General features: G+C 44.5%; 1 protein-coding gene and 1 long non-coding RNA gene across 2 annotated transcripts in view; one reads left to right on the top strand and one right to left on the bottom strand.

The window, feature by feature from the left end:
* The window catches only part of MARCHF4 (membrane associated ring-CH-type finger 4), a 94,325-nt gene that overhangs the window by 16,174 nt on the left and 52,433 nt on the right, over positions 1-25,718 (top strand). The gene's annotated exons all lie outside the window — the stretch shown is intronic.
* On the bottom strand, positions 9,406-17,671 carry LOC129146564 (uncharacterized). The gene is made up of 4 exons (XR_008553429.1): positions 17,502-17,671; positions 15,916-16,064; positions 10,154-10,283; positions 9,406-9,495 (listed from the first exon to the last, which is right to left on the bottom strand). It is a non-coding gene; the product is annotated as an uncharacterized LOC129146564 (long non-coding RNA).

Raw genomic sequence — 25,718 nt, 5'->3', positions numbered from 1 at the left:
TGAATGAGCCAGAACACTGGTTTGTCGCTTTTGCCTTCTCTCTCCTGCTAGGCCACCATCCTCACCTGGGTGATAGTAACAATTTCTTGATCAATTTTCTAGTCTCTTCCCTGCTGGCTTCTCCACTTCAAACACACAAAAGCCGTTCTTTCCTGCACTTGCCACCGTCCGGCAGGCAGCGGGCCCCCCAGAGCTGGTGGCCCTGTCTGTTCTTTGCGTGTGGCTGCTCTGTCCACTCTCCAGACTCTAAACAAGTGACTCTGGGTGAGGCCCAGGGGCTGGACAGAAGTGAGCGCCCATGCTCCAGTCTAGAGTTGGCTTTCAGGACAAAGCCGGAATAGAGGAGAGCACCCTAACTCCCTCTCCTACAGCTGGGGAGGCAGACTTAGAAAAGTCAGGTACCTCGCTTGTTGACTTGCAGGGCTGGGCTTCGGCTTCTCGAATCCAAACTCTAACGTTCTTTCTAGGATTTAATTAAACATAATTAAATTCAGTAGCTATTTTTTTTTAGCACCTATGCTGTGCCAAGCGTGTGCCAGCCCTAGGAAGGCAGATACATAAATATGGTTCCTTCTCTCAGTGACCTTTAAGTCTGAGAAGAGAAACAGTTATGCGAGCAGATTGCACAGAAGTGGTGATGGAGAGCGCGTCTAGTGACGGCGTGGCGGGAAAGACGGAGGGGCCGTCTCTGCTGGAGCGAGTCAAGGTGCACAGGCGAGACCTTCCAGTGGGTGCTGAGAGAAGAACTCACCCGAGGCCCCCGGGGGAAGGGCAACTGGCACCTGTGAGGGTGAGGTGGGGTGGCTGGGCGTGAAGGTGGGAGCTGAGGGAGGACAACCCGTGAGACATGGCAGGCAAGGAGGGAGAGGAGCAGAGGCCCCTGAGCATGTCTGTCATTGCTGCCTCCACAGCTGCTCCTCCCAGCAAGGAGGCCGCGGAGCAGCCCAGCTGTGACTCCACATCACGCGACTGAGCACATCACTCTCCTCCTCCTCATGATCATGGACCACTGTGCAATGCCCTCCCCATGGTGACAATTAGGGACTGCCAGGACTTGGATCTAATCTCTCTGTCCAGCCTCCAACCTCATCCTCCTACTTCCTGACAGCCAATCTCCCTTCCCTGCCCTCCCCCAGGCACAACCCATAGACCTCTGTCTTGTGATTTCTGAATGGGGAGGCTTTCTTCTCCCGGACACCTGTCCCCTCTTCCTTTACCAGCCCCATCCCTAACCTCCTCCGGGCCCCACCTCTCTCTCCAGCTGCCTCCTCTCCCTCCTCCCTTCCTGGCTGTGCTCCCAGGGCACTTACTCCCCAGAGGCTGCCTGCCCAGTGGTCACGGATTCCCCCATCACCTTCTCCCTTTGGAAGGTGAGCTCAGGGCAGACTGTTCCCCATGTCCTCATTGTCTGTGTCTAGCAGTTGTAAGGACTCAAAAAAGTGAATGTAATTAATGAAATGCAAGTCAGTTGGGTATTTGAACACTTTCCTAGAGTCACTCAAGAAATCCTTTTCTCCCGTCTAACATGTTCTCCTTTCTGCTAAGTTGGATGCTATGGACTGCATCGTTCCCCCGCAGTTTGTTAGAGCCCCAACTCCCAACATGAGGGTACTTGGAGGTGGGACCTCTGGTCATTAGGGTTAGATGAGACCCTGGCGGTGGGGCTCTCGAGGTTGCCCCTGCAGAAGAGATACCAGAGCACCTCCTCTCTCTCTCTCTGCTGTGAAAGGGTGTGGCAAGAAGGTGGCCATGTACAAGCCAGGGAGAGAGCCCTCCCTGGAGCCTCAATCTCCTAGCTTCCAGAACAGCGAGAAGTGCATTTCTGTGTGGAAGCCACTTCATCTGCCGTGTTTTGTTATGGCAGCCCAAGCAGACTAGTTCAGTGGGGAGAGGAGATTTATGAAACTGTTTTAAACCACCTCAGAGGTGGTTACTTCACTTTCCTGGTCATTCCTCAGCACACTGATCACAGCCATGGGTGTGTTGCTGCTTCCAGCATTGGGGATCCTGCCAGTGAACAATGCCCTGCCCTCAGGGGGCTCACTACTTACCTCCAGAGTTAGAGACATGAAGCTACCAGATGGGACCCCACATTTTGGGGTGCTCAGCAAACAAGTGACTGATAGTCTTTGAGCTTTCAAGATCCTGAAAGACAGCAGAGACTGAAGGACTCCCGCAGACGTGCAGACTCTGGGAAATGCAGTGTGGGATTCTGGAAATGAAAAAATATATATTTGTTCTATAAAAGCTGGTGAAGTTTGAAGGGGTGTTTCTTTTGGGTTTGTTATGGTGATTTTCTGATTCTGATAGTTGTTTGGTGAACAGGTGTGATGTGTACATTTGCAGATACTCCATGAGAGAGATGGAAACAACTATTTCTTGCAGCTTTTCTGTAAATCTAGACATTGTTGAGAAACAAAGTAAAAAAAAAATAAAAAAGAAAAAAACCCAGGTGTGCTCCTCACTCAGCTCCTCTTGTTCTTTTCTGTCACCTGTTCTCCGTCACGGGAATTTGTCAATCAACACATTTTCCATCACTTTTACTTCCTGAGCATTTCTCCATCCATCCATGTCCCTGGGCTTCAGCTGCCACCACCTCAGCCTGACCTCTCCTCATTTTCCTCCTGGATTACTTCACCCCTATTTGACTCCCCGTTTTCATCTTATTTTCTCCATTCTGTTCTCCACAGAATCACAGAATGCTTCTTCACCCAAACTGGGTTCTTAAATATGACTTAAAGTTCTTGGGGATCCACTTCTTTCAGAACCACGCCCAGTTCCTGGACTTGCTCGACAAGGCCATGCACAGGCCAGCCTCTGCCTCCCTCCCCAGAGCTGGTCAGTATGCTCACCTCCCACCTCCCACAGCATCTGCCTTAGAGATTCTGACCTTTCAGCTCTCTTGGCTCCTGTCCATGAACCCCTATTTCCTCTGCTTAGGAAGCTCTTCGCCCCTTCACATAAACCCATTGGCCTCCTGCCCAATTAACTCTTCCCTCCTTCAGAAGCCCCTGGTCCCGTATATAGATTGGGCACTTCTACAAGTTTCTGGGGGTCCCTCACACCACTACTGTCCTGTCACCACTCCCATATTCCCCTCTAGACTGTAATCCCAGGGGTCATCTACTTCGATATTGTTGCTTCCTCACACCTTACACAGAGGCTGATGTGCTAAGAATATTCTGGATTTTTGTTGAATGAGTGAAGCTGAATTTCTAAACATTAACTCTATGCATAAAAACTACTGTGGCTCCTAACTATGTGAGTTCACAGCGGAAGTGGGGGGCGGGGGTGGGTACCAAAGAGAACTCTTACTTTTGATGGTGTGTGTGTGGAGGGGTGTAAGTTTAAATCACTTTTAAATGTTACTTCCCATAGGGTAGCCCCCCTGCCAACTTGCCTGGGACTGATGAATTTCCCTAGATATGGGACTCACAGCACCAAAACTGGGACAGTCCCATACAAACATGAAAGTTGATGACCCTACAAGGATGCTCCAACTAATTGTGCTCTAGACTGCTAAGCTGGGGCCTATCTCTGCTGCTCTGAGTCTGCTGGTCTCCTCCATGTCTCATGTTGGGAAGGATTTGTTGGTCAATGGCCTGAGAGGTATCTGTGTCACATTCTAGGAGAAAGCAGCCATCAGCTATTGGCCAGGCTTCTTAGTGTCAAGGAGGCCTGAGCTCGGAGACCTACCTCCCTGATCTCACACGGGACTGGAGAAAGGGCTTACAAAGTTAAGACTCTAGTACAAGCTTCGAGCTTCTCAGACTCTAATCACCTGTATTCCTCGTCCAACTTCAGTGTCTGGAGGGGAGAAAAGCCTGAAACTGCATTTCTACGGACACCAGGTCAATGCTGGCACTTTCTGTCCATAGAGCACACCTAGGGCAGAAGGGGCTCAGTGGTTCTCATGCTTAGCTGGCATATTAGAATTTGCTCAACCACAAACCCAGATCAGCTAAGTCTGTCTCTAGGGTGGGACAGGCTTCATTATCTATAACTCTCCCAGGTGGTTCCAGCGTTTGTCCAGGGTGACAGATCCCAGGGAGGGGAAGGGGAAAAAATACTGCCTTATGATGACGGCTGATTGATCGGTCCAGATGGACCAGCCTGTGCTGTTAAGAGATTTACTGGAAGTGGAAGCAAAAATCTAGAAGAAGGAGCTTATTTTGGAAAGCCTAGAGGCAAGATTCTTTTAAAAATATCAGGCCGGAATGTCTGGTGTTCTTGACCATTTAAAAGGCAATCAACGTTCCTTGAATCACCCCTCCCCCACCCCTGCCCATTCCAGGTGAGGGAGCCCTGGTGTAACTTTGGGGAAACAAGGAAGTCCTGCTCTGAAAATATCTGCTAGGAGAGAGCAGAGGGTCTCAAACACAGACTAAGGCATCGAAACTGGTCCTCGAGGTCTCAGAATTGCCATATTTCCTTCTCGTGGATGCTTCCTAGCAGCTGTTCCAAATATTTCCCGTTGACTGAGAACAAGGTCTTGGCCCCTACTTCACTGAGAAAATTGGGGTCAGCCGTTCACATTGCATCACCCCCCTCCTTCTGCCTGTCAACACTCCCTCTTTACCTCTGTAAATGTCTGTCATTACCTAGCGTTTCTCCTTCCTGCCTCTGCCACCTTCCAAAGGAGTACACCTGCGCTTGTATCCCTGCTCCCTCTGGCGACTTCCATCTCTGCTGGGACTTGACTTCCCCCACTGCCAGACACCACTCTCACATTTTTCACTCACATCCTCATGACAGGCTCCCGCTCCTCTGCCTGGAGCACAATGCCCTTGAAGATGTAGTGTCTCTCTTTCACCTCCTCATGCCCACTAGTCCTGGGCATCTGGTTTCCATATCCACCATTGACTGAAAATTGTCCTTGAAAGGTGCCTGATAACTTCTTCTAAAAACAAGTGGTCTTTCAGATGCTCTGCCCTCGAGTCCTCTGCTCATGTGTAATGCCAGCGGGCACAGGGCAGGTTCACTGTGGATTCGGGCAGATGGATAAAGGACAGTCCCGGAGTCCTTGGTGGATTTTTCAGGCTGTACCAGGTTCTCAGGGAACCAGGTACACAGGCACACCAGGCAGGGAGGCTGGCATGCAAGGAGGCAGGCATGGGCTGGCCAGGGGGTACTGGGAGGCAGGCAGGCAACCGAGCCTCCCAGCCCCCCACAAATCTTTACACTTTCTCTGGCATCCTCTCGTCTTGTGGTCTTGCCTCTTCCGTAGTCACTCAAATTCTCGCAGCTGTCTTCTCCTGTAGCCTCTGTCTCTGAGTGATGCCACGCTTATAGCCCTGATCTCCAGGCTCAGGTATGCTGTAGAGTCAGAAATGGACCACAGTGCAGGTTTTCTGATCCCATGCAGACCGGGTAAAGGAGGAGTCAGAGTCCTCAGTGGCTTTCTGCAGGCTTTTATTGGGGTTTAGCCAGTACACAGCAGGCAGGGGTACTGGGGGGGCCGGGAGGCTGGCAGGCCTCACAGCCCCCAGCAGGTCTGGGCTCTCCGGCCTTCTCTTCAGCTTCTGCTAGGCTTCTTGGCTTCTCTTCAGCTTCTGCTTCGGGCTTCTTCTCTTTCGGCTGCTACTGGCGTCCCCGTGACACCGCCCTTAAAAGCACAGTCTTAGCACAGGTGGACCCACTTCAGGTGCCCGCCATCAGGCATGCATTCAGGACCACAGGGTTCCCTCATCTATCCTGATGGCGGGAGGGCAGAAAAGCCTGATTTTTTACCTTACCCTACATGTGCACACTTACGCATGCCCACACTCATACTCCACGTGTCCACAATCAGGCACATGTGCGCCGAGGCCACACTCCCAAGCGCCTTCTGTGTTAACACCATCAAGGCTGCAGGTGATAGCCACAGAGACTTAAGGTGCAAAATACCTGATGAACTCGGTTACCCTACCCATGACTCTTAATTCTCCCTCCTTGCTGTGTCTTCCTCTTGTTTTTTTTTTGTTTTTTTTTTTTTTGCCACCTGCAAAAGGCGTTCTCTCTCCTCTCTCTTTCTGTATGTATATATAATATATATATATTATTTATTTTGTTTTCTTACATTGTTCATTTTTGTACAATAATTGATTTCTCCCCTAAGGCATAGTCCCCATAATTCTCCCACCACAACAGCACCCATGAACCATAGTCTCTTGTACTTGTTCCTCTCCTGTTTTGACCCCTCCCTCCCCCTCCCCTACTGTATGCCTCAGATTTATGGTTTTCCTGCAAGTTTTGTCTTTTTCCTTTCCCTTTGTTTGGTTCCCCTATATTCCACCTCTAAGTGAAACCATCTGATATTTTTCTTTTTCCTTCTGACTTATTTTGCTGAGCATAATCCCTTTCAGCTCCATCCATGCTGCTGCAAATGACATGAGTTTCTTTTTTGATCACTGAGTAGTATTTCATTGTGTATATAGACCACATCTTCTTGATCTATTCATCTGTTTTTGGGCATTTAGTTTGCTTCCGTATCTTAGCTTTTTTTTTTTTTTTTTTTTTTTTTTTGGTGGGACCCTCGCAGGCGGCCGGGAACGAACCGGTGCTGCAGAGGCTGCAGGCAGCCTCGCCCAGCGCTCAACTGCTGCGCCACCAGGGGAGGCCCTGAATCTTAGCTATCTTATTTTATTTTTTTTTAAAGATTTATTTATACAAGCACTGGATACAGTCAGAAGTGTGGGAGGGTGAGAGAATTCACCAGAGCCAGAGCGGGGAGCAGAGCAGGCAGAAGGACCGAAGTACACTGCTGAGGGGAGCAGCGGGCGGCAGGAGAGGTCTGCGCGCCATGTGGGACCCTCCTCCGGTGGCCGGGGAGCAGCCGGGGATCGAACCGGCGCTGCAGAGCTGAGAGGCGGAGGGTGGGGTGGGGGGGGGTGGGCAGCTTTGCAACCCAGCGCTCAACCGCTGCGCCACCAGGGGAGGCTCAGTATCTTAGCTAATTTAAACAGTGCTGCAATAAACATAGGATAGCAGGTTTCCTTTCAAATTTGTTTGCGTGTCCTTTGGGCAGATTCCTAGGAGTGGAATTGCTGGGTCACAGGCAGACCTACCATGAACTAGACTATAATGGAAGGGAAAAGAATCTGAGTACATTACTTGTCAGAAGGGGTAAATATATAATTTTGCTGTGGATCGGATTTCTTTAAAAAGTCTAGAAACTTCTGTTCTAGTCTGCTTTTCTGTACTGCCACGTTGGGAAGTAAAAATCACATTTCCCACACCTCTGCACCCTTTCTAAAATCACAGTAAGACTATCTTCTGAAACCTGAGCCCTCCTCAGAAACTCCCTATGTTGCTAATGGTTCCTCCAGGGTCCCATTCCTTGTCAGTGATGCCCCCTCTTGCTCTACCCTCACCACAGCAGCCACAGGGTCCCACTCTAAGCATCCAGCATGCAGCTCCCATGCCACTCTCCTTGCTTCAGCTGCACCTACAGAGATTGCTATTCATGCCCAGAATATTTCTATAGGCTTCTAAGTATTCTCTGTCCAACTTCAGTTTCACGAAGTTCCCTCCAGTTCAATTATCCTAAATTGTCACTTATAACCTAGCTGACCTCAGGCATATATAAAGATGGGTGAAGTATATATAAATAGACTGGCACAAGTTAGAAACTCAGGTATTGTTAGCTTACAGCCTCCTAATTCTTCAGATACTCTGCTACCAAGTCTTCCAAGGCTCCCTGTTGCTTGCTGAATAAAATATCTTAACTCGACAGCCTTAGTTCTCCAAGGGTCTTTTAACTTGGCCACAGCCTTCTATTTAAGCCTTTATTTCCATTAGTCCCTGTCCCTGTCCACTTTCCCCCGAGTTCATCTCCCATGAACATGCACATTCCTGTCTCTGTGTTCTTTCCCAGGGGGATTCCTACTGCCTGCTAGGCCCTTCTCAGTGTACCTCTCATTTGCTGCCACTATAATAGTTTTACAAGAGGGGTACACAAGACCACCCTCCCACTGGTGGCCCCACCAGAGACCCACAGAAGCAGACAGATTCAAACCTAGGTGCAAGGTTAAGCATCACTGAAACGGCCTGTGCAGGGCCTGTGCAGGTAACCAGCTCCCCAGGACCCAGTGCAGAAGGGGGTGTGTGGACCCATCTGTAGTCAGGTGGAGATTTAAACCTCAGCCCACCCTCTGACTCTCTTTGTAGGGTCCCTGACTCCCCCATTACGACCTAAATTTTCCTGCCCCTCTGGCTGGGCTGCGTTCCAGAATCTCTCTAATACATCTACTGTAGCCCCACATCTACGACAGATTATATCCCTTCTCAGCCCTCCCACAGTCCCCCAGGGTCCTTCTAGCCCCCCTGCAGTTCTGCCCTCAGCCCTGGACCAGCCCTCACCTGAACTTTTCTGCCAAGGTGGGGTGCTCTCTCCTCCGGGAGACAGGAGTTCTGTTTCAGCAGCCACCCTCCCTTGCACAAGCACGTGCCCTCTTGGGCTCCTGTCCCCGGCAGAAAGCCCATCCTCGGCTTTTCTCATCTGTCAACTGTGGGGAGCAGCATGGTCAATGCGGGTGGTTGTGAGAATTAACTGCAGTTTAACTAGTGAAGTCCTGGTTAGCCTAAGGCCAGAGGGTGAAAAGTGAGGACTCTCAGGGGAGTGGGCTAGAATACATTTTCTTTGACCTAGACTGGATATAACGATTTATTTTTAATTGAAAGTGCACACAACACATACATACCCTCCAGAACTGATTCTCAAAAAATCGGAAGGTCCAGAATCATAGGGCCTCTTCTTTCAGAAGACAGTTATGGGCTGTTGATAAGTACTGGTTGTGCCCAACTATGGACAGTTTGTTGTAGCCTTCCCCAGCCCTCTTACCTGACCCTCTGGGCACAGGGTGGCATCCCTCACTCCTGTACAACTGCAGTTCTCACTGGCAGCCGTCTGGGACTCCACCATCCTGGCACTTCAGCTTTTCCCTTGGAATCCCCCTCTCTGATCTCACCAGGATCCAGCAACAGTGGGGGGCATCTCTGGAACCCTTGTCAGGGCTGCAGGGCAGTTGATTGGTTGGTGTCTCTGTGGACCAGTTAAGTACTTTGAGCAACATCATTGCCCCATGCTCCCCCCTGAGTCCCCACACTGAGAACAGGGTCTGACAGAGTAGTTGTTGACTGACTCACCCTGCCTATCTTCTCAAAAATGTTAGTTTTCACTTCTTCACCTCACCTGCACCTTGCCATCCTGCACCTCGCCCTTTTACGTAGCTCTCTCCCCACCCCTCAATCCATAACCAGCCACGGGGCGGGGGGTGGGGTCTGGTGGTGCCCCCTGGCCAAGCGCCTCAGCAGGCAGCAGGCCTCTCCTAGGAGTCAGTGGCAGGAACTACAGATGGTGCCTTCTGCCCGTGGGCAGCCAAAATGTAGTCATGCACCAGAGACCAACGTGGGTGTAATCAAAACCATTTTATTTCTCAGACAATAGAAACAAACAGAACAGCCATCTCAGTCAGGACATAGAAGGACCAGCAGGGAGCAGGCAGATTGCAGGAGCTGCGAAATGGTATAAATTAATGAAAACGATCTTGCTGGCACTCCTCGCTGCCCGCCCGCCTCCTTGGATGGTTCTAGCAAGTGCCTTTCTGGGCCCCAGGCACGTAGGGACCATCACTTGTCACTTGGGGAGGGCAAAAACTTGGGGAGTTGATAGCAGAAGGGAGTGTCATTAGTTCTTTGAGAAGTCGAATGATTCAGAGGAGAATGAGGAGGAGGTAGAGGGAGCTGACAACTCTGGGTCTGCGCAAGCTCAGGATGGAAATGTGACGTTCGGCTTAAGGAACTGCGGAACTGGGAACTGCGAGGCTGAGGCTCCCGTGTGAGGGCTGTGTGGCTCCCAGCTGGGTGACCTTGGGCAAGTCACCTCACCTCCCTGCACCCCAGCGTTCACATCACAGTGGACTAGGCTAGCGTGCCTTCCTAGTCCCCGCCAGTGGCAACAGTAGGTGGTCTCCACATTCTTTCACGCACCTGCACCTCCATTTCCTCTGTTGAAATGATCTGGCTTATGTATCTGCTCCTCTGAAGCTGGGACGGCCTCCTCAAGGCCAGGGAGCATTCAGTTTTCCTTTTGGACCATGATGTCCCAGGGGCATGGGAGGTGCTGAAACGGAGACACCCGCCCCCCAGGCAGTACCCCGCCCCTGCCACTTACCAGGGCCGGTGGGGGAGGACAGTGGAGTCACTGACTTTGACTGGATCTGTGTGGGTTCAACCCACTCAGGATGAAAAGCTGGTCTGGAAGCCCCAAAGATGCCGCCTAGGTGAAGTGTGCCCAGGAAGAGCTGTGGAGGGAGGGCACCACGTGTGCGGTCTGGGTTGACACGGAGCTACCAGCCCTTGGACATCATTTTGGATTTTATATTCACATGTCACTTTAGGTTAAACAAACAAAAGGCAGATGGGAAAGTTCCCCCCCAGCTCACCCAGAGGCCTCTCACTTTGGCCATGAAAACTGAGCACGGCTCCCGGAGCCTGGGCAGTAAGCCCTACTGGCAGCTGGTTTTGGAAAACGCTGGGGAGCCCTCGGCCTGCACCCCAGGGCCCATCCTCTCCACTTGCTGTTTCCTTTGTTGGGGCAAGGGTCTGTGCAAAAACTCAGCTTCTCCACCCAGGGAACCAGGAAGAATGGGGCGTGGGGCGAGGCTGGCGGGGAGGGGCGGACCCAAGTGGGGACAGGGCCAGCTGCGCAATGGCAATTGAAGAGCTGTTTTTTAATCCTCTCAGCAGGAGGCCCACCAAGAAGGAAATGAAGTGCACAACTTCCCCCAAGGCTCCTCGTAGTCCCCTGTTGCCCAGCAGCGTGCTGGGTGGTGAGGGTGTCCTTCATGATGCCGGCTTTATCCTTGAGGCTCCAGTAAAACCCAAAGCCGGGAGTCACGGCCTGCTCCATAGCGAGCAAATGAATGAGCAAATAAACAGATGGATGAATGACCAGGAGGGCAGCTGAGGATTCGAGAGGGACTGTAAAACTGCCAGACTCCTCCTGTTAATGCCACTTTCACTCTTGCTGAAGAAAAACACTTCTTAGCTGAGCAGCTAAGAGAAAAGCCTGTAGCGAAGGAGGGGGGTGGGGAAAATGAAAGAATGAACGGGATTTTATGTTTTGACATATTTACTAAAAAAATGTGGAGGCCTCCCCTGTGGTGCAGCGGGTTGAGCCTGGTGCTGTGAAGCTGTCCCCAGTCGGGGAGATACCCACATGGCGCGGCAGATCGCTCCTGTTTCCCCCGCTTGTCCCCTCAGCAGTGTTTTCGGTCCTTCTGCCTGTTCTGCTCCTTGCTCTGACTCTGGTGAATCCTCTCACCTTCCCAGCCTCTGGCCCGTACCCCAATGCTTGTATAAATAAATAAATCTTAAAAATAAATAAAATTAAAAAATGTGGAAACTGCTTAGCACCTACTAATTAAAGTCAGAACAACCTGAATTCCCTACAACGTGCAAATGCCAGGAGCCGGAAGGATGGTGGATTTTTCCAAAGGAGATTCTGAGCTTTTTCCAATTGAGTGTGGAGGCTGTAGAAGGCAGGAGGGTGGATAAGGAGCTGAGGAGGTGCTAAGAAGGACAGGGTCATTTAACACACGTACCTTCAATTTCTTGGCATCTTTTCTTCTGTGAGAAGCCAAGCAATTTCTTTTCTCACAGATGCCCAGCACTTAGGACAGGGTCTTGGTGACCAGGTCTACCCTCTCTAACTGTGGCTCAGGGGCTGCAACACTGAAGGTCAAAGGACTGGTTCAAGGTCACCCTGTGTTCTTTCTCTGTGCTTAACTGTCACATCTCTTGAGATTCTCCCTCCTCCCTATGTCAGTGTGCAACCAAGGGGTACCCAGAAACCTCTTCCCCCCAACTTGCATCCTCAAAAACTGGGTCCTGCCATCTACCACCTAAAGGCAAAGTGGACTCTTCGCATGAAAGATCTTTAACAGAATTATTGTGCATAGAAAGAAGGATATTTCTCCCAAAAAACACCCCAAATTACCCATCGCCTTGTGGGCAAATGTCCAGCCAAACAGTGTTGGCCCGAAGTAGGGCTGCCAAGACCCATAACCTTGCCACAAGTCTAAGGCACCTTCCGGCAGGAACCATAGGAAAGGGACCAAAGGCACCAGGCATGTCTGGGACAGAAGGAGCAAAATCAAAGTACGAATCAAGATAATGGCTGCCACTATCAACCTCCCCACGTCTCTACCTATTTGTCTCTTTCAAATGTCTCTACACGTCTCTCCTCCACACATCTCCCTCAACTACACTTTGCAACAGTACCACAGTGCCAGCCAGGATCCAGAAGCAAGAGCTCTCCTTCTAGCTCACCCGCCTTCCATGGCTTCCCCTGGCTGCTCAGCTCTGCCAGCGGCTTAAGGAGAAGAATCTGAGTTAAGGAGCCGCCAGGATGGTGCCTCCTTCCCTCCCAGTGTCAGGTAGCAAGTTCCGCAGCAGCTGTGTAGCCTACTGCGTTCCAGCCTCCCTCACCCCGCCTCAGGGGCCCCAGACCCTGCCAGAAGTCCAGATTCCCAGGCCCTAGCAGCCCACTTTCTCCCTCCTCCCTCCAGCAGGCGGTGGTAGCAACTCACCACAGGGTTTCTCTGTTCTTCTTCAGCATCTCCCACTCAGTCCTAAAGTTCCAGCCACAGCTGCTAACCACTGTCCTCAGCCACCTAGCACGGGCTCTGTCTTCCCGTGTAGGCCCTGACCCACAAGGTCACCCGGCTAATCACCAGCTGACAGGATCCCTGAGACTCCTGGGCTCAGGGATCTTCCAAGACGATAGCCCACATCCATCAGGCGCTTGCTAAGCATCAAGGTCTTTCATAGCGTATCTTAACCAACCTCCCACTTGGCTGGGCCAGTGTCAGCAACTGGGTGCAGTTTTTGTGAGGGTTACTTGAGATGAGGCACCAAAGCACGGAGCTCAGTGCTTGATTGCAGGAAGCGTTCGGGAACTTCCATTTCAGAATCCAACTCGCAGTCCTCTCTTGTAGCAGACCTCTGTGACCCTGCACTACATCGCTCATTCTTTAGTGCAGCGTTTATCACATTGCTGTGCTGCTTGCATCAGATACCTGTCTCCTCCACTGAAGAATGAGCTCTGGGGAGTGCACCTTCTCTCCCCTTCTCCTGGAGTGTCTGCAGCTCACAGTTATTGTATGAAAGCCCCAGAGGTCAACATATAACTGTTCAAAACAGTTCCCAAGCAATGCTAAGGTTCATGAGATTTAGAATCCTGGAAGCAGTGAGTTACTAATGGAATTTTAGTGAAGGGAAAGGAAAGGCCAGGAGATGTGAAGTTCAGGGATGATGAGAAATACGAAAAGTTTGGAAAGAGGTGAGGGGGCTTGCCAAGGTCACACTCACAGTGAGGTGGTCACTCTCCTGGCTTCGAAGCTAGTTGGTGAGGAAAAGATTTAGTTTCTTCTCTTTATAAAGAAGTAACACATATTCAATGTGGAAAAATTAGAAAATTTCAGGTAAGCCCAAAGAAAATAAAATTTATCCTAAATGCCAACCCCCAAAATAACCTCAGCAAATATTTTGTAGTTTATCCATTCAGTCATATGCATATGGCATTTTTTTTTCTGACTAAAGTAGAATAGTCTGTTTCACAACCTATTTTTTTTTAACTTAATAATAATGTTTGATAATCATCAAAACTGCATGGTATTGGAACAAGAACAGACATACAGACCAATGGAATCGAATAGAAAATCCAGAAATAAACCCACAGATTTATGGTCAACTAATCTTTGACAAAGGAGCAAAGACTATGCATTGGAGCAAAGAAAGTTTGTTCAATAAATGGTGCTGGGAAAACTGGGTCGCTACATGCAAAAGAATGAAGCTTGATCACTACCTCACACCATACACAAAAATCAACTCAAAATGGATTAAAGAACTAGACATAAGACCTGAAACCATAAAATACATAGAAGGAAATATAGGCAAAACACTACAGGATTTGCACATCAAAGACATCTTTACAGACACATCACCCAAAGCAGTGATAGTGAAGACAAAGATAAACAGCTGGGACTACATCAAATTAAAGAGCTTCTGCACAGCAAAAGAGACAATAACAAAAACAAAGAGAAACCCCACAACTGGGAGAACATTTTTGCACCCAACACTAATGATAAAGGACTGATCACAAAAATCTGCAAAGAGCTGATGAGACTCAGCAACAACAAAGAAAATAATCCAGTCAAAAAATGGGCAGAAGAGCTAAAAAGAAACTTCTCTGAAGAGGAAATGCAAATGGCCAACAGACATATGAAAAAATGTTCAACATCACTTGTAATCAGGGAAATGCAAATCAAAACTACCATGAGATACCATCTCACACCAGTGAGAATGGCACATATTAAAAAAACTAGCAACAACAAATGTTGGCGAGGATGTGGAGAAAAAGGAACTCTTCTGCACTGTTGGTGGGAGTGCAAACTGGTCCAACCACTATGGAGAGCTGTGTGGAGATTTCTGGACCTACTAAACATAGAGCTTCCATATGATCCAGCAATTCCACTCCTAGGTATTTACCCAAAGGACACAGAAACATCAATTCCAAAGAGCACCTGCACCCCTATGTTTATAGCAGCACTGTTTACAATAGCTAAGCTTTGGAAACAACCCAAATGCCCAAAAATAGATGACTGGATCAAGAAGATGTGGTACATATATACCATGGAATATTACTCAGCATTCAAAAAAGATAAACACATGCAATTTGCAGCAACATGGATGGCGCTGGAAGGGATCATGCTCAGCGAAATAAGCCAAAAAGAAAAAGAAAAATACCAGATGGTCTCACTCATAGCAGGAATCTAGAAAACTTAAATAAGGGACCAGGAAAATGAATATAAGAAAGTGAAAATCAAAATCAACAAAAAACTATGAACCAGAGACACTTTTTGGGGGGTGGGGGGCGAGGGAAGGATTGGGGTCAGAATGGGGCGTTTGCAATTGTATGGGGGAATATAAAAATAAAATTTAATATTAAAAAAAAATAATAATGTTTGAGTAACTTTCTGTGATAGTAAATATTCTTTTACAGCTCAAATTATGAAGCCTCCCAACATGTATATATTTGCTTGTTTTATTTAATCAACCTTCTCTTATTGAAATTTTTAGCTTATCTTTAGCATTTTACTGTGCCAGAAAATTCTATTATGAAATTCATGTAGCTTTGTATTTTGCACGTTGTCGTTATTTCTTTAGTATAATTTCCTAGAAGTGGAATTACTGGTCAGAGAACATGAACAATTTTACAGCTTTTAACACAGATTGTCAAATTGCTTTCTAGAAAGCTTAAAAAAACATTTGCGTTCTTCATTTGCTCTGGAGGAAATAGGTCTGGGTAAATTTATCAACATTAAATTGATCTAATGCCATTTTGCCAAAAAGCAATTCACAAAATGACCAGCTAGGTAGATAGACAGATGGACAAATAGACAGAAAAAGCCAAAGGCAATTGATTAAATATCCAATTAAGAATAATTTAACAAATGTTCTGATTTACATTGTAAAGCAACTTCTATTGCATAGGAAGATTTTCATGTGGCTTTTGGAGCTCGTCATCAAGTGTGAGGACTGGTTTTAATTTTGTTCTTATAGTAGCAGTTTAATGTTTGTTGAAATAAGCATTGCTGGAGTGTGTGTGTGGTGGAGTATGTTCAATAATCAAAAAATTATATTTGCTCATTAGGTATTTTAATGTGAATCTTTCCATTTTTACCCATAACTTTGGAATTCATTTTCTGTTGCCACAATTTTAACTTTTGTATGAGAATTCAATTAATTTCTCAAAGGTCCTTTGACTTTTTTCTAACAATTAGCCAACAACATTTATTATGGAGTAGGAGTACTGCTGTCATTTCTTAGTCCCCCTCTTAGTTTAAAACTAGCATTTTTTGGACTACTCACCAGTTTACTTTTTATCCTTCATCTATGATTTTCTTTGTCTATGTCACATTTGAGGGACACATCATGAGCTTCATTTGGTGTCATCTCTGCTGGGTGCTTGTCCTGCTTTCATGCTGCTTGTGACTTCAATTCAGCTTTTCTACAAGCTTCTACCAAACCATCATATCCCAATTACTCCTTATTAGAAACCAAGATATCAAGATTTCATATTAGATGGGACTGCTTCCTTGGATTTCTTTAGATGCTGGTGAATATCTTTTAAAAAATTTTCTCTTATTTGCAATTTTGACATTTGCTTGCTAATTCTCCAAATCACATATATCAGCCCTTAGTGCATTACTAACAGATTATTAAATTTCAGATGAAAACAATGGGGTAGCTTTGGATACTTTTGCAATGTCATTTTCTGGTTTTCAATTTTCAGTCATTTGGGGCATTCTTTCATCAGCTCCTCAAAGCACATATCAGCTTTAATTTGGATCTCAAAATTAATTGATGTGACTGTTTCTGCCTTTTTCTTGCTTAGCCCATCTTCTGATGTTTGTAAGATTTGAGGACAATTGATGTTTGACTCTTTTAGTTATTTCATATTTGAGATGTGTAGTTGATTTTGTGATTTTATCATCAATATAGAATTTTTGTCCTGAATCATGAACTATATAAATTTTCTGCAAATTACTATCAAGTTGATAGATATTAGTTTTTATTTTTTTCAGCATATAAATCATACATCATGAGTAGAATTAGTGCATCACTGTTTGAAAAAGTGGGGACAGTTCTAAAGGCTTTGTCCCTATGCCAATCCCTATAGCACTCCAGAATCCAGGGATTTTCAGGGTGAATTTGGCAAATTTGCTGACCTAGTGGATTAGCTGGCCACTTGGAAAATTCATGTTTTAGTGAATTCTTTTCCGATAAAACAGCTATGCCCCTTATGAAAATTCTATATCCTTGCATTGGGGCCAATATATTTGCTTTCAATTGCTGCTGTACAAGGCACTGCAAACTTAGCTACAAGAGCACAAATTAATATTCTCACAACTCTGTAGGTGCAAATTCCACTATAGGTCTCATCGGACTGAAATCAAGATGTTGGCACACTGGAGGCCTTAGAGAATTTGCTTCTGCTCATTTGAGGTATGGGCAGAAGTCAATTCCTAGTGATCACATGACTGAGGTTCCTAGTTTTTGGCTGGCTAGAAATGCCGGCCTTCCCAGCTCCTAGAGGACCATATTCCTCTACTCATGGGCAATCCTAGCAACTGAGTCAATCCTTCTCAGCTGACTCAGATGCTGTCTTCTACTCCTTCTGACACTTCTAAGGGCCTGTGTGGTTGAACCGGGTCCACCTGGATGATCTAGGATACCCTCTAATTTTAGGTCAGCTGGTTAGTAACCTTAATTCCCTTTTGTCATGTAACATTTCACAGCTCCCTGGTTTGGGATATGAATCTCTTCAGTGGGACCGCAGTTTACTAACCACGGTCAATGAGACGCTCCAGCTATGTTTATTTTAGACCGAGCTGTAGGGGAGCGATGTACTGGACCCCATGGTGGTTGTGGCGCTGTGTTACCAAAACACTTACCTCCAAATCAGAGTGGGAGTGTCCCAAGCTGTGGTCTGTTCACCAGAGGCCCCCAAAGAATCTTTACTCTTTCTCTTTGGCCTCTGGCAGTCTCTCGTGGTCTCTTCCCCTTGTAGCTATTGCTAGTCCTCTCCTAGCCATCTTCCGTCTCTTAGCGACGCCATCCTATATCTCCGCCCTCTAGGCCCACTTATGCATGCGTGCACACCCCTGCTCCCCGTGTCAACAATCAGGCATGCGTGCCCTGCGCCCTTACACATGCGCGCACGCCCATGCTCCAGGTGTCAACAATCAGGCCTGCGTGCCCTGCGCCCACACTCCCAAGTACCTTCTGCCTTAACACCGTTAAAGCCACAGGTGATAGCCACAGATGCTAGAGGCACAAAAAGCCACACCAATTCATTTACCCTATACCTGCGAAGCAATTTTCCCTATTGCTGCAGCAACTCATACCCCATCAGCAGTGAAGATGCTCCTCAGCTTCCCCACGGTGGATCTGTAGAGTGACTTCATTTTAGTCAGTCCAGTGGCATTACACGCATCTGTAAAGGCAGGAATGGACACAGTGCAGGTTTCCTGATCCAGCAGACTGGGTAAAGGAGGAGTCAGAGTCTTTAGTGGGTTTTTGCAGGTCTTTTATTGGGGTTCACCAGGCATATGGCAGGCAGGTCTTCCCTCCCCAGCAAGTCTTGCTTCACTCCCCAGCAAGTCTTCACTCTATCTGGGCTCTCTGGCGTTCGTTCTGCTGCTTCTCGGCTTCTCTTTTGGCTTCCTCTGCTTCGGCTTCTCCTGGCGTCCCCGTGATGCCGCCCTTAAAAGCACAGTCTTAGCGCAGGTGTACCCACTCCAGGTGCCCACCATCAGGCATGCATTCAGGATCACAGGGTTCCCTCATCTATCCTGATGGCGGGAGGGCAGAAAAGCCTGATATTTTTCCTTACTCTACAGCATCTCATTATTTAATCTTTTTAATGACCACTGAACTATGCACTTTATCATAAATTAATTGACCCTTCAACCATCCTATTTTGTGACTACCTAGTCAAGCCCATTTTTCTCCCATCTCTTTCTTTTTAGATTGTAAGTTTTTCATATATTCTAGATTTAAGTCCTTTGTCATAGATGTGTTTTGCAAATATCTTCTATTCTGGGCTTGCTATTTTCACTCTCTAAATTAAGCCTTTGGATGAACTAAAGTTCTTAATTTTGCAAAATTTCCCTCTAAATGGTTAATGCTATAATGCCATGTAAGAAAATTTCCCCTGTCTCAAAGGTCATTACGTATTCTTTCTTTTTTTCTAGAAGCTTTACAAATTTTCCTTTCACATTTAGAACTATAATCCATCTACACTTGATTTCTGTGTATAGGAGGAGGCAGGTTCAACATTTACTTTTTCCCCCATCTGGATATGCAGCTGACAATAGTGCCATTTTTTGAGACTAATCTTCCCCTCATGGTCCTACAATTTCACATTTCTCATAAATCAAGTAATCACATAGAATGTATATGTGGGCCTGTTTCAGGGTGTTCAACTCTGTCCTACTGGTCTCTTTCAATTAATTCAATACCACGCTGAATTAATTACTGTGGCTCTATTGTTAGTCTTGATATCTGGTAGTGAAAGCAGCTTTGTTCTTCAGGATTCTATTGGGTTTTCTGGGTCCTTTGTATTTTCACATAAATTTTAGAATAAACATGTCAATTTCCACAAAAAAGCTGGGATTTTGGTTGGTATTGGACTGAACCTATACATACACTTAGGAAGATGAACATCTTTATATTTTATTAAATTTCTTTTAGCTAAGTTTTGTAATTTTCAGTGTAAAAGACTTGCACATCTTTCATGAGACTTACATTTGAGCATTTGAAATTTCTTGTTGCTATTGTAAATGTTATTATTTAAAATATTTTTTTACTTTCTGCTTGCCACTAATAAATTAGTTTTTCCTATTAGCCATAAAATCAAGTAATTTTTTTGAATTTACTTTCAATTATAACATTTTGTGGATTATTTTTCCCCTATGTCAATAATTATATTGATAACAAATAATGGCAATTTTACTTTTTCTTTCCAATTCTTATGACAATTTATAGTTCCTCTTGAAGTAGTTATTTATTTAAGTGGTAAAGAGTTCTATGATAGTTTTTTTTAAAGATTTATTTATTTATGCATACAAGAACTGGGGTACAGGCCAGAGATCGGGCCAGGTGAGAGAGAGGATCCACAGAGACAGAGTGGGGAGCAGAACAGGCAGATCTACTGAAATACACTGCTGAGGGGAGCAGCGGGCGAAACAGGAAAAGTCTGCTGCACCATGTTGGTCACCTCCCTGGCCAGGGATCCAACTCGTGCTGCAGTAACTGCCGATTGCTTCACAGTGTGGACACTTAACCCCTTGTGCCACCAGGGAGGCCCCCTACAATAGTTTGAATAGGAATAATGAGCGTGAGCATCTTGGTCTCATTTCTGATTTCCAGGGAAACTTTTTAATGTTTCTCTATAACTCTAGAATCTCTAGATATTTAGAAACTTAAATATTTAAATATTTTGGGATATTCTATAAAAATTAGAAATTCTCTTCTACTTCACAAAGAACTTTATCACAAATGGGTATTAATTTTTATAAAAAAATTTTTTTCATCTATTGAGATGACCATATGATTTTTCCCCTTTGTAAATAAATAAGTGAACATACTTATTATGTTTATGAGGTGATTGGTTTTCATTTGTGAAACAATCTCTGCCTTTCTAAATAAATCCACATGGTCTGATGCATTATCCTTATTGTGAACCACTGGATTCAATTTGCTGATATTTTGTTTAGGGCTTTTGTGTCATGCTTATGGAAGAGACTGGCCAGAAATTCTTTTGTTTTAATGACAGGTGTTGGTATTAAAGCTAGGGTGGCTTAACAGAATGTAGTATGTTCTTTTTTTTAGTTTGTGTAATATTGAAATTATTTATTTCTGAAATATTTGGGCTAATTCACCAATGAAACTATTTGGGCCTAGAGTTTTCTTTGTGTGAAGACTTTGATTAATTTAGTAGATATATGGATATTAAGATTTTCCATTTCTTGTATTTTGCTTTTGTAAATTGTACTTTTCCAGAAAATTTTCTATTTCACCCAAATTTTATGGTATTTTTGCCATAGGAATTTATAATATTATATTATTCATTTTTTAATGTATTTAAGGTCTATAGTGAACTTAATTGCCAATAAATGTAATTGCTATTTTTCCTCTTTTTTGTTTTCATTCTTGCTAGAGATCTATGTATTTTATTATTCTTTTCAAAGACTCAATTTTTGGCTTTGTTGGTTTTCTCTAATGTGCATTTGTTTTCTACTTCATTAAGTTCTGATCTTGTTTTTATGATTCCCTTCCTTCTACTTATTTTGCATTTAATTTGCTGTTCTGTTTCTAAATTACTCAGATGAATGCTTAAATTACTGATTTTTTAACCTCTTATTTCTAATATAAATGTGTGAATTTCTAAGCAAAGATATAGTTTTATCACACATTTTTGCTATGCCATATTTTTGTTATTATGAATGGAAATTTCCATTGTGATTTCTTCTTTGACCCATAGACTATTTAGAAGTTATTTACTTAAACTCCAGACATTTGTTGATAATCTAGTCATTTTTTTTTTGTTATTAATTTCTAGTTTGAAATAAGGTGCTCAGGAAAATTCTGAGTGATTTTAGTTCTTGGAATTTTTTTTGGAAGTTTTTTTTTTTTTAGCAACAATACATGTTCAAAATAAGAAAAATTTCACATGTACTGAAAGAATGCACTTTTTGTCATTAACTTGAGCAATGTTTCACCTATCTCTGTAGGTTACATTTGTTAGTCAATATTTTTTTTCCAGATCTTTCAATCTTTCATACCCTTACTGATTTGGGGTTTTTTTATTTTGTTTGTTTGTTTGTTTTTGGTCTGCTTATTATGGATAAAAAATTTTAATAAATTATTAAGGGACATATGTCAAATATCTCCTCCATGATTGGTTTTGCTTATTTTTCCACTGGTCTTGTCAATTTTGTTTTATATATTTTGTGTTACATGTACATTATATATTAGGTAAAAAAAAAAAAAAAGACAAAACTTGCAAGCTGACCATAGATCTGAGGTACACAGCAGGGGAGGAGGCAGGAGAGGGTTAAAACAGAAGAGGGGATAGCACAGTGGTCTACAGTGATGGGTGAATTGGTGGTGGGAGTTCTATGGGGACTACACCTGAGAGGAGAAACCAAATACTATACAAAAATGAATAATGATTTAAGAAAATAAATTAATTCATTTTAAAAATCGTTATATATTCCTGATGGATGGACACAGCTTCATTATAAATGTTCCTCTTTATCTCCAGTAGTGCTTCATGCTATAAAAATTAAAAATTGGGCCTCCCCTGGTGGCGCAGAAGTTGAGCGCTGGGCTGCGAAGCTGCCCACAGCTTCTGCAGTGCTGGTTTGATGCCCGGCCGCTGGGCATGGGTCCCACATGGTGCTCAGACCTCTCCTGCCGCCCACTGCTCCTCTCAGCAGTGTACTTCGGTCCTTCTGCCTGCTCTGCTCCCCGCTCTGGCTCTGGTGAATTCTCTCACCCTCCCGTGCTTCTGACTATACCCAGTGCTTGTATAAATAAATTAAAAACAAATCTTAAAAAAAAAGTTGAAAAAAATTAAAAATTATAAAAATTGTCTAATATCAGCAGAGTTACTCAGTTTTTGTTTTTGTTTTGTTTTATATTTATCTGTTATCTGTTTTCATCTCTTACTTTCAGTCTTTCATGTCCTTATATTTAAGGGACACTTATTTTTTCCTTTGATTTTTCTTATCCAGTCTGACAGTATTTGTACTTGGAAGTAATCTTTTTATACTTAATATAATTACTTGTATAGCTGGGTTTATATCCACCATGTTTCCATTCTTTTTTGTTTGTCCTACCTGATTTCCATTTTCTCTTGCTCCTGTATTTGATTAATCCAGTATTTTCCCCTCCATTAGATTGTCAGTTATACATTCTTTTGTTCTTCCAGTGGTAAGCTTTACTTACCATAGTTTAATATAAATTGGTGATTTCCCTGTTTTTGAGACAATGCTAAGAATATTCAGGCGGCTCTAAGAAATGCCATAGACTGGGGCCTTATGAGCAACAGCAGAGACTTCTCCTAATTCTGGAGTCCAGGAGGCTGAGATCAGGGGTGCCTGTTTGATCAGATCCGGATGTGAACCCTCTCCTGGGTGGCAGACTCATTTTTTTCCTGGTGTCCTCACATGGCAGGAAGAAGGCAAGGGAGCTCTTTTAGGGTCTCTTTTGTAAGGGCACCAATTGCATTCGTGAAGACAAAGCCTAATTACCTCCCTAAGGTTCCGGCTCTTAAAACCATCGCATTAGGGGTTAGGGTTTTAGTAGATGAATTTGGAGGAGAAATATCCAGCCCATTGCAATCACCTCTGGTGGCTCATGTTCCTTAATTATGGATTTAAATTCTACAAATATTTTAAGCTCCTGTGAAATAGCATTGCTATTGCTTTGTGCAGTCAGCATTGAATTTTATTTATCCACCTTCTACTCTTTCACTTGTTCCTGAGTTCCTCCTGCATTTTCCATAAATAATGTCTAAACTGTGGGTGAGACCCCATCCATTGAGATGTGAGCAAGGACTCTGAAGGGGCCCTGAAGGCAGAACTGTGTTCTAACAGGAGAAACAACTTGGTAAGTCCTGGCTTCTGCCAAGTGAGTAGCTTGAACAACTCACTTAATATTTCTGGGGCTCAATTTCTTCACCTCTTAAAAAAACATTGTATATTTGCTTGGCTTACCTGTTTTACAAGTACATTCAAGGGGCCTCCCTGGTGGCACAGGGGTTAAAGACACAGTTATCAACAGCCACTGCAGCATGAGTTTGATCCCAGCCAGGGAGCTGACCCACATGACCCAGGAGACCTCTCCTGTCTCGCCTGCTGCTCTCCTCAGCAGTGTATTTCAGTAGATCTGCCTGTTCTGCTCCCCACTCTGTCTCTGGTGCATCCTCTCATTGCCCCCGCACCTCTAGCCTACACCCCAGTTCTTGTGTGTATAAATAAATAAATCTTTTAAAAAAATAAGTACATTCAAGGTTAAATGACATAGTAAGTATGAAAACCCTTGCATGTTGTAAAGTAGAATGATGTAAAAGGACCCATGGGCTGCAAGCAAGGAGCAGGTGGTTGTTTTTTTAAAAATTTTTTTACTTACAGAGTGCTTACTTTCTAAAGCAAGCCAATTAAAAAAATCATCATTTCACATAAAGATATGGATTTCTACCTTTCCAAAGATCTGACAACTGTTGACCTGGCTTCACATACGTGACCTACCAATGGGCTCCAGCTGTGCCACCCTGTGCTGGGACACAGCCCCCACCATGCCATGAGGTGCCAGTGCCATCTTTAGCAGGTCCACCTGAGCACTCGACTTGCTGAGATGGCACATGTCTTCTCGCTTCCGCTCGGTCTGTGACCACGCCAAGGCGAGATATCAGCTTCAGTCGTTACTACTCATTTATAAGATCATGCTCAGCGAAATAAGCCAGACAGAAAAAGAAAAATACCGGATGGTCTCACTCATAGCAGGAATTTAGAAAACTTAAATAAGAGACCAGGAAAAAGACTAATCAATACAAAGTAAAAATCAAAATCAACAAGCAACTATAAACCAGAGACATACTGAAGGGGAAGGAGGGACGGGGAAAGGAAGGACTAGAGTCAAAATAAGGAGGGGGGGTGCAATTGTATGGGGAATATAAACAAAATGAAAATGCATACATTGTGCAAAGATGAAAAAAGATGTAAGAATTATATAAAATAAAATATTTAAATAAAAAAAAGAATAAAACAAATGTAAAAAAATAAAAGTCAGAGACACACAGGGACAATGTTTTCTAGTGTTAGGGTTGCAAAGTGCTGAAATAGGTGATGTGGGGGTTGTAGAAGCACTTTCCCTGGGAACCTGAAAATCTAGCAGATTTGTGGGGGAAGGGCAAAACCACTGCCCCAATGTCCCTCCAGGTTTTGAACTGGGCTCTGTGGGGAGAGCTGTTTCAGAATGTGTATGTTGGGGGGAAAGAAAGTGGAGATTTTTCACAGATAAATTATACTTTGTCATATAACTCAACACCTGGGTAACAAAAAAAATTCACAATATAGACAACAGAAAGGGTATTTGTTTATCAAAAAGACGTGTGGATTTGTGAAAAATTATTAAACTGTCCACTTTAAATCTGAATTTCTCTGCATGCGAATATCTCTTTTTAGAAAGCACAAAGAAAAAACAAAATTTAAAAGGGAGGCATGTGGTGACCTGTAATGCTAATCTGTATCAGGTGCTTTCATGGCACTAATCACCTCACATGGGTTATTGGATTATTATAATAATATTATTATTATTATCACAATAACTTCTAGGGTAAGTACTATTATTATTCCCATTTTTCTAGGAGTTGAAACTGAAGTTCAGGGAGGTAAAATAATGTGTCAGTTTCCCCAGCCGGCATCTGGAAGAGCCAAGTCTTGAACTTCAGTTTGTAGGATTCCATTGCCCCAATTCTCATCATGTCTATTTTATATTATAATCATCTGGATGATTGTAAAGAAGGAGAAAATTAATTATTATAAGCACAAGGAGGCAAAATGATGTAAATGTAACTTACGAGAGTATCAATTTAAACATCCGTTGATGAACACACTTTGTTTATTCAATCTGAGTTAGACTCATTCAGAAAACCCAAGCCACTCACAGTTGCCATTGGATTTTTATGAGCAGGGTGGTCAATTTCCATTCAAAACATCCCTGACTCCTCGTGGAAAATTACAACTTCCATCCTTAACAGTAAATAGCTTTGTCTTCTGAAAGGGCATCCGATGAGAAAATATTTAAATCTTTACAGTATGTGTTGACCCCCCCAGACAGGTCATGTATATCTTGAGATCAGTGGTTCTTAATGTGGGGGTCTGATATACACATCTAAATGCTAAGACCCCTTTCAGCAGAAAAAAGTGATCACATACGTGCAAAATACTACTACAACTTCAGGAAGTCCAGGGATCCCCTGAAGCTCTTTCATAGACTCCACGTTAAAAACCTTTGCTCTAAACCATAATGGGAGCAGATTCCAGGGATCTCAAGACTGCCTTGAGGTTTTCTGTCTATTTTGGGTGCCTCATCACTAG

This window comes from Talpa occidentalis, unplaced genomic scaffold (genome assembly GCF_014898055.3).
Source record: "Talpa occidentalis isolate TD23 unplaced genomic scaffold, MPIMG_talOcc4v2.1 talOcc4.3, whole genome shotgun sequence".
Lineage (NCBI taxonomy): Eukaryota > Metazoa > Chordata > Mammalia > Eulipotyphla > Talpidae > Talpa > Talpa occidentalis.
The sequence above is the reverse complement of the archived record's forward strand: the minus strand, read 5'-3'. Positions and strand labels throughout refer to the sequence as shown.